Source organism: Stomoxys calcitrans, chromosome 5 (assembly GCF_963082655.1).
Source record: "Stomoxys calcitrans chromosome 5, idStoCalc2.1, whole genome shotgun sequence".
NCBI classification, from domain to species: domain Eukaryota; kingdom Metazoa; phylum Arthropoda; class Insecta; order Diptera; family Muscidae; genus Stomoxys; species Stomoxys calcitrans.
Window position 1 is genome coordinate 970,958 of NC_081556.1, and position 15,301 is coordinate 986,258.

Here is a 15,301-nt window from a genome sequence, read left to right on the forward strand (position 1 = left end):
TACATGGAAGATGATGGAGGACAGATAATGTCAATGCTATGGGCAAACAATGTGGCCAGCATTAATTTATGCCTAATGCTACCGAAACAACAACAAAAAAAAAACATCTAATATCCTTGTTTAAGCAGGGACATAAGGAAAAAAGGGTTCGACATAAGGTGTTTGTTTGCCCAGAAGAACATACAAAATTTTATTTTCCGTTTCATTGTTTTTCTGGGTAAATATAACCCAAAAAACACCCCTTTTTCGATTTGGACACCATGCAAACAAATGCAACGGCAGAATGGATGAATTAAAGGAAGGAAGGACGAACGGACGGACAGATGAATTTACGGTTGAGGCTATGGCTGAATGGAAATGGAAGAAAAGTGTTGTGTAACTAACATGATTTTCAACACAACACACAACCTTAAGGATATGAGACACTTTCACTGTTTTGAGTGAGCCCCCCCGCATAAAATGCTAGTTACTGCTATCACACGAGGCAGTGAAAGTGTAGAAGAACATTAACGTTTGTAAATTATTAATTTAAATATATCGTGTTTTACCCCTTGCACTGCGTCATAAATATGTCGAGTTTATTAGATGCGGATGAGCATTGAGATGGCTTGTTTTTTGTTTTTGTTCTTTACTAAGGAAAGGGGGAAGGTTTCTCGATCGTACAAACATTTCCTTGAACTCTGGAAAAATGTTTTATGTTGCTGACGACGACACATTTGCATATGGCATGGTCGGCCATATCGCTCTTATGGGCTAATTCATTAAAGTTTTATGGTTATCTTTGATGTAACTAATTTGTCCATTGATAGATGGATAACATGTCAAGGAGACATGTATTTATAATGTTAGTTGTAGGTAGTAGTTGCATTAGGGGACCTCAAATAAAAAGGGTTTATTTAGTTACTCCCAATAAGAGAGTATGTTTGGCTATTAAAACGGTTCGTAAATTCGATTCAAATTAAAAATATCACAGTGATAACACGATGGGATACGATAATTTTTGTGTGTCCAAGCAGCTCGTAAGTTAATCTTTCTACGGTTTTTTTGTTTTTGTCTAACTAGTGTGAGGCTGCCTAATTTTTTTATCCTTTGGCCGTAGCTGGATGACTAAAAACCTTAAGTGGTTTACACTTAGCATTTATGTCTTTAGCAATCAACACGCACAATGGGTTGTGGGCATATGAGTAATAAATTATGCATCCTTAATTTCAATAAATATGGGCATTTCTTTTTTATACCCTCCACCATAAGATGGGGGGTATACTAATTTCGTCATTCTGTTTGTAACTACTCGAAATATCCGTCTGAGACCCCATAAAGTATATATATTCTTGATCGTCGTGACATTTTATGTCGATCTAGCCATGTCCGTCCGTCTGTCCGTCCGTCCGTCTGTCTGTCGAAAGCACGCTAACTTCCGAAGGAGTAAAGCTAGCCGCTTGAAATTTTGCACAAATACTTCTTATTAGTGTAGGTCGGTTGGTATTGAAAATGGGCCATATCGGTCCATGTTTTGATATAGCTGCCATATAAACCGATCTTGGGTCTTGACTTCTTGAGCCTCTAGAGTGCGCAATTCTTATCCGATTGGGATGAAATTTTGCACGACGTGTTTTGTTATGACATCCAACAACTGTGCTAAGTATATTTCAATTTGGTTCATAACCTGATATAGCTGTCATATAAACAGATCTTGGGTCTTGACTTCTTGAGCCTCTAGAGTGCGCAATTCTTATCCGATTGGAATGAAATTTTGCACGACGTGTTTTGTTATGACATCCAACAACTGTGCTAAGTATGGTTCAAATCGGTCCATAACCTGATATAGCTGCCATATAAACCGATCTTGGGTCTTGACTTCTTGAGCCTCTAGAGTGCGCAATTCTTATCCGATTGGAATGAAATTTTGCACGACGTGTTTCGTTATTATATCCAACAACTGTGCCAAGTATGGTTCAAATCGGTCCATAACCTGATATAGCTGTCATATAAACCGATCTTGGGTCTTGACTTCTTGAGCCTCTAGAGGGCGCAATTCTTATCCAATTTGAATGAATTTTGGCACGTAGTATTTTGTTATGATATCCAACAACTGTGCCAAATATGGCTCAAATCGGTTCATAACCTGATGTAGCTGCCATATAAACCGATCTGGGATTTTGACTTCTTGAGCCTCTAGAGGTCGCAATTATTATCCGATTTGCCTGAAATTTTGTACGACGGATTCTCTCATGATCATTAACATACGTGTTTATTATGGTCTGAATCGGTTTATAGCCTGATATAGCTTCCATATAAATCGATCTCTTTATTTTACTTCTTGAGCCCACAAAGGGCGCAATTCTTATTCGAATTGGCTGACATTTTACACAGGTCTCCAATATATAATTTAATTGTGGTCCAAACCGGACCATATCTTGATATCGCTCTAATAGCAGAGCAAATCTTTTCTTAAATCCTTTTTTTGCCTAAGAAGAGATGCCGGGAAAAGAACTCGATATATGCGATCCATGGTGGAGGGTATATAAGATTCGGCCCGGCCGAACTTAGCACGCTTTTACTTGTTTAATTTCCTTTTTGTATTCATACCATAGAACAGTATAAAATTATTTAAACTTTTAAAGTTCAAAATCGAGTGAAACCTTATTTGTTCAATTTTAGTAGTTCATATTTTATTCATTTTAATAGGCTTTTAGATTATTCTTGTTTTTATACCCTCCACCTTAGGATAGGTGTATACTAACTTCGTCATTCCGTTTGTAGCACATCGAAATATTCGCCTGAGACCCCATAGAGTATATATCTGTATATACTTGATCGGGATTAGTGGTACAGTATTTTTTACCAAAAATGTGTTATTTAAAGTTAGTTCCCAAGTAAACCGATCTCCCGATATACTTCTCGAGTTTCTAGAGAGTGCAATTCTTTCACCATGTGCCAAAACTTTGTGCTATGACTTTTTCTATGACATTCAACAAATGTGCAAAGTAAGGTCCGAAACGGTCCAAAACCTATCTCCCGATTGTACTTTTTGACCCTCTTGAGGGCGTAAGTCTTCTTCGATTGGCTGAAATTTGGCACAATGGCTTGTTCAGTAAACTCGAACTTTCATGCAAAGTGTTATTGGAATCGGTCCATAGCCTTATAGCGCTCTTAACGACTTATAAAAACGACTTGCATCCTGGTGGTCCGCTTCGCTAGACCCGTTTTTGATACCCCCTTTTTAGTGTATGACTTCCAAAAACCAATCTATAAATGAATCCCAATTTTGAGCGCTTTAGTTCAATTCATAAATAAATTACGAATTTGTATGTTTTAGTACCTAAATGTACGATTTTGAAAAAAAAAAAATTCTCGTTGCCCAAAATTTGTAGCCAAGGTGCAGCTGTATCCCAATGTTGACAGCTTAAAATCACTCTGTATAGAAAGTACAATTTTGTATGTTTTAGTACCTAAATGCACGAACAAAAAAAATCTTCCCATCGTCCAACATTTACTGCCAAGATGTTACCGTATCCTTATTTTTAGTACATTAGCTCAATTCGTAAAGAATGTACCATTTTGTACGCTGTAGTATATAAATGTACTATTTTAAATAATCTTATGGTCACCCAAAATTTATAGTCAAGGTATACGTGTATCCCAATTTTGAGAGTTTTAGCACATTGCGTTTGGAAAGTAATAATTTCTACGTTTGAGTACATATTCACATATTAAAAGCTGTCTTCTAGTTGCCTAATATATTCTTTCATGGTACCAATTACACCATAATAAGTACAGGGTGGCTGATGAATATTGCTACAATGATGAATATTGCTACATTTTTTTTTCGGTGTATGGAATACATTTTTCTTTTATTCATGTTAAATTAAATTATTAAATTAATTATTAAATTATTATTAATTAAATTAATTAATTAATTAATTAAATTAATTATTAAATTATTATTATTAAATAGAAAAAAAGTTATTACATTTTTTTTTGGTAGCGGCTTTCATCAGCCACCCTGTAGGATAAGCTGTTTCGTACTATTTTGCACTTTTTTTGTACCAAAATGTACGAATTTTGATGGATCATTTTCTTCTTGTACGTACATGCTTAATTTCAGACTTCTAGTTCCATCTGTAAAAAAAGTACCAAACGGTACCAAAATGTACGTGTTGTGATTAGTAACCAATCATATATTTCCTAGTTATACCTACATGCGAAATTTCGGACCTCTAGCTTCATCTATAAAGAAAGTAGCAAATAGTAACAATTTTGGTACCGAAATGTTCCAATTGTGAAAAAACCATTTAGTAGCCCATCATATATTTCTAAGTTTTACCACATGCCATATGTCAGACCTCTGGCCCCATCTGTAAAGAAAGTACCAAATGGTACCAATTTTGATACCAAAATGTACAAATTTTGAATAGATCATTTGGTCACTCATCATAAAATTCCTCCTCTGTAAAGAAGTACCAAATGGTACCAATTGCGCAACTAAACGTACGTTTAGTACGTTTCAAAATTCTATCTCAATCCATCCGCCCTGTACAAAGTTCACCCATTTCGTACCTTTTTAGTACCTAAATGTATAAATTTCCGAAAACGATTATAGTTACCCAATTAAAGTTGCCATAGTATACCTTAGTTCCAAAATTCAGAGCTCTAGTTCAATTAACAAAGAAAGTACCAATTGCGGTACTAAACTTACTATATCTCCCATTTCCGGTCGGATTTTCCAAATTTTTTTTATCAGACCTTTTTTCTTGAGACTTTCTTTGATTTGAGTCCGTGCGCGCTGGGCAAATATGTACCATTTCGTACTTTTCGGTACTTTTTAGTACCTAAACATACGAACATCACCAAATCCAGCCTTATCCCATGTCTTCGTACCAAGACCAAAATTCATGCAAAATTTCATGATTTTAGCTTTAGCCGTTTGGGCTGGGCGACGATCAGTCCGTCAGTCAGCAATCAGTCAGTCACGCTACTCTTTTAAAGATATCCTGATTTTACTTCTTTAGTCTTTAGGGAGACAATTGCAATTTGATTTGGCTTAAATTTTGCACGATCTCTTCTCATGTTACCTCCCACAACTATGGCTAAGCCTCCTGAAGGCGCAACCCTTATCCCATTTCGCTGATATTCGGAACAGTGAGTTACACTACGCCTCCCGTCATCCGAACCGGGTATGGTCTATATACGACTATATCTAGATATAGCTGCCATATAGACCGATCTGCCAATTTAGTGTCTTACGCCCATAAAAGGCGCATTTATTAACCGACTTTGCTAAAACAGTGAGTTGTATTAATCCTCCCAACACCCGAAGCGAATATGCCATTATACCGATCTGGTCTTTATCTCACAAAAGCCTTATACCCGATTGCGATTAAATTTTGGGATAGTGAGTTGCACTAGGCCTCTCGATATCCGCAACGAGTATGGCCGACACATGACTATATTTATATATGACGCAGAATGCCTGGGTTCGAATCCTGACAAGACCATCAAAAAAATATTTTCAGCTGTGGTTTTCCCCTCCTAGTGCTGGTACTATGTCATGCAAAAACTTCTCTCCAAAGAGGTGTCGTACTGCGGCACACCGTTCTGACTCGGCTATACAGAGGAGCTTAAACTTGAATCCGACTGTACTCATTGATATGTGAGAAGTTTGTCCCTGTTCCTTAGTGGAATGTTCATGGGCAAATTTGTATTTGCCGTCATATAGACCTATCTGCCAATTTGGGGTCTTAAACCATTAAAAGACGCATTTGATAGGCGATAGGCGATCTAAAGCAAATGTATTCCGTCTTATATTTGGATTTACATAACTATGGATAATTTATAAGTCCATAGTGGTAGTACGGCCGAACTTATTACGTCTTTACTTCTTTTTGTTCAGTTGATTGTCCTATCTGAAGTTTTGAATCGATTGCCATTATTCCTATAGCCATAATTTTCAGTGAAGTCATATGCTCCCCTTAGCGGTATGAGAACATTTCTATGAAAAGGGTTTTTCAGTTATTATCGTTTAGTTTATTAATTATCACTAATTTTAGTTGTGTAAACATTCAAAGCAAGCACACTTTCTAAACAAATATATGTTGAGATGTATGACCGATGGGCTAAACTAGAGGCCACCACCTTACCTAAACTGCTACAGGCCCTTCTTAACTAACCCACATGATGTTCACACGCATTCGGCGCTTTATCGACCAGCGCTCACCTCCAACTACAACACATGTATAAGTAAATGTTCATTAGTTTGCTGTGTTGTTTGGTTGGAAAGAAAGGACCTTTACACGCAAAAACACCTCATGACCTTTAAATGTTAAACCAAAAAACTAATGATGTCCTCTCGACCTACAGAATTTAATTAACAAAAGGGTCAATTGTCAATTTATTTTGTTGCCACTTCACCTCTCTCTATATGAGATGTCAACATGCAACGCATACACCCTACCCCCACATGCGAGTGGCAGGAGGGTTCATATATTTATTTATTGGTGTTGTCAAAGGACATTCATAGCGAAGTGCACGCACAAGCGTCGCCTTCTTCTTGGTAGCAGCATTTGATTAATTCCCTTGGTGTGCGTGTGAAATAGATGCCCTCTCTTGTAGTGTGGGCGATAAGAAGGACATGTTATCGCAACTCAATATCAGTGAGCCATCGCTGGTAAATGATCTACTTTTAATTGTTCAATGGCCCGCCAGGCAATTGAATTTATAGTTCTATGCCTGCCATAAACAACGAAGCGAAAGCAACGGGCACAAAGGCGCACAGAGGTGGAGTGAGAGATAGAGGAACACTAAGCGTAATTGAATTATAACGTGTTTAAATAGAGCAATTTGTGTCCTCAAGACACCCATAAATGTCTCAATAAAAGTGACGAATTAATTTTGAAAAAACAAAATATAAATAAATAATTGAAAAAAATCATCTCAAAACAGTCCAGGGTGGCTTATAAGACCATTTGTAAACAGTAATCTAGGCCTTGGGCTATCTTAAAAAAAAAAAAACAAAAAATGCAATATTCGCAACAAATCCTTTTTGTTCATATTTATGCAGCCACATTTTATATTTCCTTGGAAACATTTGCCATAAAACAACCCAAAGAGGATAATAAACATATTTTCGCTCTATGTGAAGCTTCTTTATTGAGCATTTTTTTGGTATGCTTTGGTTTCGCCTTAAATCCTTTGAAAATTCCTTATTCGCATTATTTTCAATTTTCGTTAAAGTTGAATGGATGAGCCAGTCGTCGTAGTTGCGGTCTGTCTGTGCGGCAGTTTTTATGTTACCCTACGCTGGAGTAGGACGCGTTTCTTTTTCTGTGTTTCTTATGATGTCGAGTACTCTTGAAAGCCATTGCCACCAGTGCTCTTTATCGCCAACGTCATCATCAGCATATCTTGGTTTGTGGTGGCGTTGGAAAAGTTTTTCCCAGATAAATGAAAACGCCTCTTAAGCTTTTTAAAGTCAAAGCCAACCATAAAAAAGAAAGAAAAATGAAACACCAAACAAACTACAGACAATCCTTGAGAGGCTACAAAGAATTATTATGAAGTATGAAAGGGGGGAGGAATTAATTCAAATGTAAAAGTTGCATAAAACAAATTCTAGGAATTCTACCTTAAATGTTTAAAACACATTCAAATTGATAATAAAGAAGTCTTCTGTGATCAAAACTCAGTTTTTGGGAGATCGGTCTATATAAAAGGTTTGGTGGAGACGGTGTATAAGTTGAAGTGAACTTGAGCCTATACTTTAACTGAATTGGAGTAACAATCGTGTCTTCTTTGGTGTTTAGAAGTAAAATCGATTGATCAGTCTATTAGCCCATTAAGAGGCATTATTGAGAACAGGTAATGAAAGGAAAAAGTCGGGTGGTGCCGACTATATTATACTCTACACCTACTTTTTAAGTGAAAATTGGGAGCTATATCTAATTCTGAACCGAATTATTGTGTTGCCCAAAAAGTAATTGCGGATTTTTCATATAGTCGGCGTTGACAAATTTTTTCACAGCTTGTGACTCTGTAGTTGCATTCTTTCTTCTGTCAAGTATCAGCTATTATTTTTAGCTTGCTTTAGAAAAAAAGTGTAAAAAAAGTATATTTGATTAAAGTTCATTCTAAGTTTTACTAAAAATGCATTTACTTTCTTTTAAAAAATCCGCAATTACTTTTTGGGCAACCCAATAGATGGAATTCGGTCGAGGATTTCAATAGGGTTATAAAACAATCCGTATCATATTTCGAGCAAATATGTTCAAAATTGTAATAACTACGGCTTTATATGTCCAAATAGGACGATGTAAATGTACATGGAAGCTAAATAGAATTTGAATCAAATTTCGTGAGAATCGGTTTACAAATGACGATATAATTGCAATTTTAGACCAAATCGGACGAACATATATATGGGAGGTATAATCAAATCTGAACCGATTTTTTTCAATTTCATAGGCTTTGTCTCTAGGCCCAAAAAATGCTTGTGCCAAATTTTGAAGACGATCGGATGAAAATTGGGACCTGTACTTGGGACACAGACAGACGTACAGAGAGACGGACGGACAGACAAACAGACAGTCTAGCTCTCAGACACACTAGTTGTCAGACAGTCGACCTCTCAATGATGTCTAGCTCTCTTTCTTCTGGCTGTTACAAAAAAATGCACTGAGTTATAATACCCAGTACCGATAATCGTAGACGGGTCTCTGGGTGTTGGCTAAGCAATCCTAAAAACGTTTTAAAATTATAAAAATTTAATAGATTTCTACGAAAATTTCTAGTTTTATTGCTATTCAATGGATTTTATATTTTCTTTCCCCCAGAGAGCTGTACTAGCTTCGCTGATGCTTGTACCACAGTAATAGTGTGGGGTATAAACATACTATTTGGCCTATCAAATAATAAATGTTGAATATATTTTCCGAGGCCACTCCGCTGCGCCTATTTTAATACACTTTTACTCTTCATTTGAGCTCTATTTTACCATGGTCGGTACATAAGTCCTGTTTTGGGAAAGTTTTGGGGTGGAAACATTTCACCCCGGATGTGGACATCAAATTTTTGCGCTATTCCCAAAAACCTTTCTTTCGAGTCTTTTAATGCCATGGTCGGTAAATATGTGCGGGTTGGGAAGAATTTAGGGGGTAGAGTGGCCACGAAGTCACTTGGCCCTTAAAGTATATAAAGGGTGATTTTTTTGGCTATTATCTTTTTGGCAACACTGGCTTAAACAGTTCACGCACGTTCCGAGTTTCGATTCACTGTAAAACATCTTCAGTTTGGTCTATGATTTAACCATGAATCATCTTAAAAACGAACAAAGCTTACAAATTATTAATTTTTATTATCAAAATGCTTGCTCTGTTAAGCAAGCTCATCACGCGCTTCACTGTGTTCAGCTACGAAGCTCATTTTTGGCTCAGTGGGTACGTTAATAAGCAGTATTGTCGATTTTGGAGTGAAGACCAGCCAGAAGCATTGCAAGAGACAGCAATGCATTCAAAAACAAGTCACAGTTTTGGTGCGGTTTATGGGCTGGTGGCATCATTGGACCATACTTCTTCAAAGGTGATGCGAATGCAATGGAATAATAGAGAGGCGAGTGAACATTTTATTTCATGTTCGGGACCGGTCAATTGGCCGCCTAGATCGTGCGATTCAACACCTTTAGATTGTTTTTTGTGGCCCACTTCTATTGATGCATTGGAAGACAACATTGAAGCATTTATTCGTGAGATACCGGCCGATATGTTGGAAAGGGTATGTCAAAATTGGACTAAGCGGATGGACCATTTGAGGCGCAGTCACGATCAACATTTGCATGAAATAATCTTCAAACATTAAATTTTATGGATCGTACTATCGATTCAAATAAAGATTTCATGCATTTTCTGAATTTTATGTTTTCTTTTTTTTAAACTTTCCTATAGCTCTTAAAAAATCACCCTTCATAAGGCTCGTGTTCTGCTTTCAAATACCTTTCATTTCATCCACATATTGCCATGGACAGTGAATAAATCTTATTTTTGGGAGATATAGTATTTGGGCGGCCCACCATGCACTTGATCCCGAAAGTGGGCAACAGATTCATGCTTTACTTCCAAATATCTTTCATTCGACCCCTTATCGCCATTATCGGTAAATATGTCCGGTTTAGGAGAATTTTGGGGCTGATTTTTATACCCACCACCATAGTATGGGGTTATACTAATCTAGTCATTCCGTTTCTAACACCTCGAAATATTGACCAAGGACCCCATAAAGTATATATATTCTTGATCGCCTTGACATCTTGAATCGATCTAGCCACGTCCGTCCGCCCGAATGTCTGTCGAAACCCCGATGGCGGTCGAACGCTTAAAGCTAGCCGCGTGAAATATTGCACATATACTTCTTATCGATGTAGGACTTGCAAATGGGCCATATCGTATCAGATTTGGATATAGCTCCCATATAAACCGATCTCCCGATTTGAAATTTTTGTCCGATTTGGTTGAAACTTTGATTTGGTTGAAACTTTCCAACAACTGTGCCAAATACGGTCCAAATCGGTCTATAAACTGATATAGCTCCCATATAAACCGATCTCTCGATTTGACTTCTTGAACCCTTACAAGCCGCATTTTTGTCTGATTTGACTTAAATTGAGCATGTAGTAATTTGTTATGACTTTCAACAACTACAATATATCAAGTACGGTCCAAATCGGTTAATAGCCTGATACCGATCTCCCGATTTGACTTATTGAGTCCCTGGAAGCCCCAAATTTTATCCGATTTGGCTGAAATTTTGCTTGCGGTTGTCTGTTATGACTTCCAACAACTGTGCCAAATACGGTCTAAATAAGTCTATAAACTGATATAGCTCCCATATAAACCGATCTCCCGATTTGAATTCTTGAGCCCTTACAAGCCGCAATTTTTGTTCGATTAGGCTGAAATTTTGCATGCAATGTTTGCTTACGACTTCCAACAATTGTGCCAAATACCGCCAAAATCTGTCTATAACCCGATATAGCTCCCATGTAAACCGGTCTGTCGATCATCCTTGTTCGGTTCCTAGAAGCTTTAATTTTTGCTGGTTTGACAGAAGTTTGGAATGTAGAATAAATTTATGCCCTTTAACTAAATTTATGTTGTATAAATGGCCTGGCCGAACGAGCACGCTTTTACTAGTTTTTTTATAAATTGATTTAATTCCCTTAGTTGGACTAAAAATTCCGCTTTTAGAATTCCTAACATGAATGAGCTTACATTCCGCACATGACAAAAAAAAAAGCCTAGCATAATATAGCTTCCCATCGATAGTCTGATAATGTCAACCCTTTAAGGACAAGTAATCTTGCCCATAACCCAACTTCTTTGTTTAATCATGTTATCAATTCAAATGCTATTCTCCCTGATTGTTTTCAAATCAATTGTTTAAAATAATTCCAGTGACAGAAGAGTAGAGACACTGACTCACCCTGCATCATGGTGCTGCGTGTGTATCCATTCTTATTTTCTAATTAAAGTGCGTTGGAAGAAAGGCAGCGAGGCAATCATTCACATTTGGTTGCTCACCCAAACCATTCAACCTTTATTTACGCAGCATCCTTGCTTTGGGCCCTTTTGTAGACATCATTTGCATACACGCATAATTTTTTCTTACTTGGAATTGTTTGGTTTTTTTTTTAATTTTCTAAAAAGCAGGCACACACCTTTAGCAACCCTTTTTGTTTTTTTCGATTTGGCAATGGGTTTTCTTATTTTCTGGGTGTTGATTTTAAAGAGATATGGGGATAAATATCCACGTAATTTTTTCATATCCTGTCTATCGGCAGTCTGCCTGGGCTGGTGGCATACAGCCGTTTATTTCTGTTTACTTTTTTTTTTTTTTAACTATCAGTAGATGATCCTCATGTCATTTTCAATGTTTGCATATCACAGGCGTTGGTACAGAGCATAATTTGTGTGAGAGTAAGCAGCTGCTCAATTTTACAACATGAAATTGAGCATTAATTTTTCAATGAACTTTGAAATGCATTTTAAACCGAAAGACATTTGTAGTTACGAGTATGATACTAAGTTAAAAATTTTTTTGCAAGTTTTTTCTTAAATTTGTTTTAATTTTTTCTGTAAAAAACGGCCCTTGGTATGCAGGAATTTTGTCTTTTCGTATTTGTGTAGCCATTAAAGGGATATAAAAGCAAATGAACTGCACTCCACTTGCCCATCGATACATTAGAGATAACATTTTAAAGTAGCTAAAATAAAATCGACCCATTAAATGTGTGTGCTCAAAATGGCTTTTCAATGGCCTTCATAAATTCTGGCTGATGTTGAGAATGTTTTTTTTTCATCTTCTGGCATTTCGTTTTTCACAGGACATTAAGTGTTACTGATGTTTTCCGCTAACATCATTTGAATGTACATGGTATGCTCCCCCTTGACAGTGGTAAGGCCTTCGTCTACTCATCATTGCATGGCTTGGTGAACGTGTCCGAAAGGGCACTTAAATGTTAAATAATCAAACAGAAATTGTAAAAAGTTAGATAAACATGGATGGACATTTTGTAAATATTTTCCAATTTTTTTTTGCGATAAGGGTTTCTTGGGATTTGGTTGGGGGGAGGTGTAAGTTGAATGTGTTTTTCCTTGAAATTGCGATTTAAGTATCAACATCATGAGCATTTTACTTCTTACCTTCGTTTTATATTAGGTATGGGAGTGAAACGAAATCGCGGTGGATATATGTCGACTTCAATTACAGGTACATAGTAAGGGATATCAATATTTAGATGACAATCCTACATTAGCAAGGAAACAAAGTGGCTAAGGAAAATTTTTTAGGATGAAAATTTTAAAATTACTTTAAATGTTTTCGTTACGATTTTAGAAAAATTGGTTGTATGGAAATTTCGAAAATTTTTTCTAAGAAAATTTCGTACCCTCAGGAAAATTTGTTAGTAAAAACGGCAAAAATGTTTGCTGTAACAGCAGTAAGTCTGCTGAAAATGTGACAAAAGTTAATTTTTGCTAAAATGACAAACATTTGATGCTGTTTTTAGTTGTTAACAACTTGAATATAGCCTACAAATGTAATAAATATATTAAAAATGTGAATGCTTCATCTCATCTTTTAAATTAGAAACAATTTGTACTCATATGTAGGAAGTGCTTTAATTGTTGTAAAAAAGTTCCAAAATTTTGTATGGTTTCATTCAAAAGGTAAATATTTTTAAGTTAATGCCAGCAGATAGTGTTTGCTGATATCAGCAGTCTAATTTCTCTGGATGTATAGTGTGATGATCGATTTTTTCCGGAGTTTAAATTTATTTTTTATTTCGATATTTCGATTGTCTTTGTCAAACCATTTTCGAGGATTTTATGTTGCCACTTTATTTACATGTGGAGGTAAAGATCCTCCTCAAGTTCCTATAGTTGAGATGGCTCATTTTGGACCATTGCCTTTTTAAATTGGTTTTTTAAAGGCACCAATAATTCGCTTCACAACTTGAGCTTCATACACCCATAGAAAAAAGTCTGCTGATAATAGCAGACACTGTCTGCTGACTGTTTGTTGCTTATTTTGCTGTTATTACAGCAGAACTACTGTTTGCAATTTCATGCCCGCATCTGCCTGATAAAATGTCTGCTGCTCAACTTATGACGATGTTGTTACGAGGAGAGTAAAATGACATGAAATAAATAAAGTGCAACAGAGGGAATAGGTTAGGTTAACTTTAAGTGGCAGTGTGCCATCAGACTCACTTAGATGTTTTCGGCCATTGTGGTACCACAGGAACAGAAGAAGGAAGATGCCTTCTACTTCCTATCATTGAACCATCCAGATCGCTTTAAAAAGCCCAACAACTTGCGAATGTTCACATCTGCAAATTTGCAAATATTGCAAATTTTGTCCATGAACATTCCACCAAGGAATAGGGGCAAAGCTCTCACGTATCAATGAGTGCAGTCCGATTTAAGTTTAAGCTCAATGATAAGGAGCCTCCTTTTTTATAGCCGAGTTCGAACGGCGTGCCGCAGTGCGACACCTCTTTGGAGAGAAGTTTTACATGGCATAGTACCTCACAAATGTTGCCAGCATAAGGAGGGGAAGACCACCACTGAAAATTTTTTCTGATAGTTTCGCCCGGGCGTTCAGCGTCATAGTCGGTAGTCAGCGTCATAGCCTATAGTGCTCACACAGGATCTCAAAGAAATGAGAACCCAAAGTGAAACCCCTTCAGACTGCTAGTGCGGGCACACACACAGAAGGTCTTCTATAGTCTCTTCTTTTCGATGTCCTCACAGCTTCTGCAAAAGTCGTTGCTGGCAACCTTCAGTCTGTTAGCATATTTTCCGATTAGACAGTGACCTGTCATGACGGACACAATGACTGAGACGTCTGTTCTAGCCTATGACAGCAAAGCGGTAGACCTCTTCATGTCTAGATTAGGCCAAATAGTTTGGAGTGCTCACAGCTCCTCTTTGTGACCATCTATCATTTGTTGTCCTTCGGGCCTGGTCCTGAAAACTTAGCTTACATGTCACTAGAGGCATACCCACAGATTCCAGTATCGCTGGAATGGTTAGGGTAGTTCCTAGTCTCGCAAGCTCATCCGCTTTACAATTTCATGGGATATCTCTGTGGCCCGGCACCCAGAACAGGTGAATTTTGAACTGTTCAGCCATCTCGTTGAGAGATCTTCGACAGTGGATGGCGGTTTTTTGTTCAGAAATACGTTCTCCAGGGATTTAGCGGCTGTCTGAGAAGATATTTATGCCAATCGTCGTAATGACATTATATCTTAGCCATTCCATCGCTTCCTTAATTGCAAGGATCTCCGCTTGATACACACTGCAGTGGTCGGGTAACCTTTTCGATATGACTTAGAACTGGTCATATCAAAAAGGTTATCTTTAGAGTACACCCAAAGCCCATGTGGTCGTTTAGTTTGGAACCATGCGTATAGAAGTCTATTTAACTTCTGTAACCATGGATATCGTAGTTCCAATCGGTTCTATCAGGAATAGTGGTACAGTACTTTTTATCAAAAAGCGGCTCAGGTAGGGTGTAATCCACACTGTCTGGAACATCGGATATTGCATCAAGGATAGCACAGTGTCCGAAGCCGCAACGTGACCAATGAAAAAGCTCCCTTAACCTCACGGCGGTGGTTGCTGCAATTTGGGTAGCCAGTGTCCAGAAAGATTTAGCATTAAATTCAGTGCATCAGATGGTGTCGTCCTCAGTGCGGCTGTGATGCAAAAACAAGCCATCCTTTGGATCCAGTTAAGTACTGAGCAGTAAG